This window comes from Schistocerca serialis, unplaced genomic scaffold (genome assembly GCF_023864345.2).
Source record: "Schistocerca serialis cubense isolate TAMUIC-IGC-003099 unplaced genomic scaffold, iqSchSeri2.2 HiC_scaffold_1051, whole genome shotgun sequence".
NCBI classification, from domain to species: Eukaryota; Metazoa; Arthropoda; class Insecta; order Orthoptera; family Acrididae; genus Schistocerca; species Schistocerca serialis.
Window position 1 is genome coordinate 37,501 of NW_026047241.1, and position 5,000 is coordinate 42,500.

General features: G+C 51.5%; 1 non-coding gene across 1 annotated transcript in view; it reads left to right on the forward strand.

Moving 5' to 3' along the window:
* The first annotated feature begins 4,345 nt into the window (after positions 1-4,345).
* LOC126430568 (small subunit ribosomal RNA) overlaps positions 4,346-5,000 on the forward strand; it is a 1,909-nt gene continuing 1,254 nt past the window's right edge. The window contains exon 1 of the ribosomal RNA XR_007577219.1: positions 4,346-5,000. This exon is cut by the window's right edge and continues 1,254 nt beyond it. This is a non-coding gene — a ribosomal RNA (small subunit ribosomal RNA).

Sequence of the window (5,000 nt, forward strand, 5' to 3'; positions counted from 1 at the left end):
AGTGGTGCACCCAACATCACAATACTGCCTCCTGTCACAGCACACAAACAATGGCAGGAATGAAAGACACAGATCTGCCACAACCATGGAATCGGAGCGCCGCCTGTCATGAGCCAAAAGTGCATCCTAACGTGACAAATCGGATAATACCGCAGGCATCCAATTACGATAATCACTATCAACGAACCTGCCGCCCCCCCCCCAATACACCTTTCCCTACAACAATGTGTATCTGAACCTACGCTATATCGTACCTTAACCTATATCGTACCTTAACCTAACCTATATCGTACCTTAACCTAACCTATATCGTACCTTAACCTAACCTATATCGTACCTTAACCTAACCTATATCGTACCTTAACCTAACCTATATCGTACCTTAACCTAACCTATATCGTACCTTAACCTAACCTATATCGTACCTTAACCTAACCTATATCGTACCTTAACCTAACCTATATCGTGCCTTAACCTAACCTATATCGTGCCTTAACCTAACCTATATCGTGCCTTAACCTAACCTATATCGTGCCTTAACCTAACCTATATCGTGCCTTAACCTAACCTATATCGTGCCTTAACCTAACCTATATCGTGCCTTAACCTAACCTATATCGTGCCTTAACCTAACCTAATTTGTGCCTTAACCTAACCTAATTTGTGCCTTAACCTAACCTAATTTGTGCCTTAACCTAACCTAATTTGTGCCTTAACCTAACCTAATTTGTGCCTTAACCTAACCTAATTTGTGCCTTAACCTAACCTAATTTGTGCCGTAACCTAACCTAATTTGTGCCGTAACGTAACCCATGTTGTGCCGTAACGTAACCCATGTTGTGCCGTAACGTAACCCATGTTGTGCCGTAACGTAACCCATGTTGTGCCGTAACGTAACCCATGTTGTGCCGTAACGTAACCCATGTTGTGCCGTAACGTAACCCATGTTGTGCCGTAACGTAACCCATGTTGTGCCGTAACCTAACCCATGTTGTGCCTTAACCTAACCCATGTTGTGCCTTAACCTAACCCATGTTGTGCCTTAACCTAACCCATGTTGTGCCTTAACCTAACCCATGTTGTGCCTTAACCTAACCCATGTTGTGCCTTAACCTAACCCACGTTGTGCCTTAACCTAACCTACGTTGTGCCTTAACCTAACCCATGTTGTGCCTTAACCTAACCCATGTTGTGCCTTAACCTAACCCATGTTGTGCCTTAACCTAACCCATGTTGTGCCTTAACCTAACCCATGTTGTGCCTTAACCTAACCCATGTTGTGCCTTAACCTAACCCATGTTGTGCCTTAACCTAACCCATGGTGTGCCTTAACCTAACCCATGTTGTGCCTTAACCTAACCCATGTTGTGCCTTAACCTAACCCACGTTGTGCCTTAACCTAACCCACGTTGTGCCTTAACCTAACCCACGTTGTGCCTTAACCTAACCCACGTTGTGCCTTAACCTAACCCACGTTGTGCCTTAACCTAACCTACGTTGTGCCTTAACCTAACCCATGTTGTGCCTTAACCTAACCCATGTTGTGCCTTAACCTAACCCATGTTGTGCCTTAACCTAACCCATGTTGTGCCTTAACCTAACCCATGTTGTGCCTTAACCTAACCCATGGTGTGCCTTAACCTAACCCATGGTGTGCCTTAACCTAACCCATGGTGTGCCTTAACCTAACCCATGTTGTGCCTTAACCTAACCCATGTTGTGCCTTAACCTAACCCATGTTGTGCCTTAACCTAACCCATGTTGTGCCTTAACCTAACCCATGTTGTGCCTTAACCTAACCCATGTTGTGCCTTAACCTAACCCATGTTGTGCCTTAACCTAACCCATGTTGTGCCTTAACCTAACCCATGTTGTGCCTTAACCTAACCCATGTTGTGCCTTAACCTAACCCATGTTGTGCCTTAACCTAACCCATGTTGTGCCTTAACCTAACCCATGTTGTGCCTTAACCTAACCCATGTTGTGCCTTAACCTAACCCATGTTGTGCCTTAACCTAACCCATGTTGTGCCTTAACCTAACCCATGTTGTGCCTTAACCTAACCCATGTTGTGCCTTAACCTAACCCATGTTGTGCCTTAACCTAACCCATGTTGTGCCTTAACCTAACCCATGTTGTGCCTTAACCTAACCCATGTTGTGCCTTAACCTAACCCATGTTGTGCCTTAACCTAACCCATGTTGTGCCTTAACCTAACCCATGTTGTGCCTTAACCTAACCCATGTTGTGCCTTAACCTAACCCATGTTGTGCCTTAACCTAACCCATGTTGTGCCTTAACCTAACCCATGTTGTGCCTTAACCTAACCCATGTTGTGCCTTAACCTAACCCATGTTGTGCCTTAACCTAACCCATGTTGTGCCTTAACCTAACCCATGTTGTGCCTTAACGTAACCCATGTTGTGCCTTAACGTAACCCATGTTGTGCCTTAACCTAACCTATAATGTGCCTTAACCTAACCTAAAGTGCGCCGTAACCTAAACTATATTGCGCCTTAACCTGACGCACGTTGTCGCTGAACCTGCTCTGTAATTGGTTATGCAACCCGTTAAAGTAGTGTAGTGTTGCCTAACCGCAACCCTCGCAATATAGTTCGCTACTCGCACTGCCCGGTCCCCTGTGTATCGCGTCATGTTAAACACCTTGCAGGTGTTGCTGACTTTCCACATGCTCCTGCTATACACTGTAGTGTGGATAGCAGCAGGACGTACATGCCCCCCCCCCTTCCCCCCTGCCTTCGCAAGTGGTCGGTGAGAAGTTTGCATGTTCAATGCCCTTCGCATGCCGACGTACTCAGCCTACGTTGTGGTACGGCCTGTCACCTGTCCGCCGATGTACGCAAAACCCACAAACTGTACTGCACATTGCTCCGTATGTACTGAATGATACATCGTGGCCCATGTGACCGTATGACGACAGCGCCTAGCAACGGCGGACCATACAGTCCAAATATTGTGCACGCAGCTACGTGTCGTCTCCCTATAAGAGCTGGATTGCAGTGTGGTACGCCATACAGACGTGTGGGAGGAACGGACGCCCTGGATGGCGATCAGCATGAGCAGTCTGTTGATGTAGTGGAGCGTGTATTCGGACGTAGTCGTCTCTTCTCACACACCGTGATAGCATGTTGCACCGCGTTCCACATCTGCGACATGCTGCAGAGGCGGGCTGACAGTCGTTCGCGCAATGGACACCGCATACGTACGGGGTCTACCTTCCACGTGTTCTCTAGGCGTGCACATGTTGTTGCGTCTATGTGGGCAGACGTAGTGTGTTGTGACACCTGACACAGGCATGCAATACTCGTTGCAAATGGCGATGGACGTGTACGTTTGCTGGTGACGTTACGCAAATGAACAACCGGTAACCCGTTGTGGTGCGGTTGTTCTCGCTAGAGGTGAATCAGTGTTGGCGACGATCGGTCGAGCTATTAACCGGTTGTTTCAGGGATACCCACCATGCCCACGAACGTGAAAGGGGACCCACCATGCCCACGAACGTGAAAGGGGATCTGGGTGTGAGGCGATACGCGGCGGTGGCTGGGTGGGACCGTCCCCGGCCGGTGAGGGGGGGCCGCCCGGCGTGCTGGCAGCGCGGTGCGTGGGCGCACGCGCTACAGCCGGCTGGTGGGGGCGGCCGGTGGCAGGCGCGCCGGCCGACGGACGCGGCAGGCGGCGCAGCTGCGCGCCGGCGCCCCCTGCTCGCGGCGCCTTGCGGCCAAAGTAGGTCCTCGCGGGCCCGGTGCGAAGCGCGGTGGCCATCTGCAGTGTGCTGGTCCGATTGAGGACTTTGTGCGCTGAGGATGCGCCGCCGCCCGGCGCTCGGCGCCGCGACGCCGTCTGCTGCTCGGTCGCCCCAGCGGTTCTCGCAGGTGGTTTGTATCGCAGCTGTGCGGACGTGTTGGCGCGTGCGCTGTGCTGGGAGAGTTCGCTTCGGCACCCAAGTAGGGCTTTTGTCCTTCTGTGGCGCTGGCGTTGGAGCTGCCGGTCACCGTAGGTGGCGCGTGTTGTCTCCCGCCGGCAATGCCACGACAGCACGCTCCCGGGCCTCTGTCGGCAGCGGCAAGCTCAGTTGGGAGCACGGGTGGTCGCACCTAAAGCGTCTACTCGCCTAACTCCGGGCGATTGCGCCTCTCTCGAACCCGACCAAGTACTTAGGACGGCGCTGCGCGCCGCCGGGACCTGAGAGGGTTTCGAGGTGTGTTGTGCAGGGGAGCTCAGCCTCCTCCTGTTTGCAGAATAATTGAGCGGACGCTTGCGTGTTCGCGCGGGCCCCCGGGACACACTCCCGGGCGGCCGGCTGCTCAGCTCTAGTTGACGCAGCTCCCTGGTTGATCCTGCCAGTAGTCATATGCTTGTCTCAAAGATTAAGCCATGCATGTCTCAGTACAAGCCGCATTAAGGTGAAACCGCGAATGGCTCATTAAATCAGTTATGGTTCCTTAGATCGTACCCACGTTACTTGGATAACTGTGGTAATTCTAGAGCTAATACATGCAAACAGAGTCCCGACCAGAGATGGAAGGGACGCTTTTATTAGATCAAAACCAATCGGTCGGCTCGTCCGGTCCGTTTGCCTTGGTGACTCTGAATAACTTAGGGCTGATCGCACGGTCCTCGTACCGGCGACGCATCTTTCAAATGTCTGCCTTATCAACTGTCGATGGTAGGTTCTGCGCCTACCATGGTTGTAACGGGTAACGGGGAATCAGGGTTCGATTCCGGAGAGGGAGCCTGAGAAACGGCTACCACATCCAAGGAAGGCAGCAGGCGCGCAAATTACCCACTCCCGGCACGGGGAGGTAGTGACGAAAAATAACGATACGGGACTCATCCGAGGCCCCGTAATCGGAATGAGTACACTTTAAATCCTTTAACGAGTATCTATTGGAGGGCAAGTCTGGTGCCAGCAGCCGCGGTAATTCCAGCTCCAATAGCGTATATTAAAGTTGTTGCGGTTAAAAAGCTCGTAGTTGGAT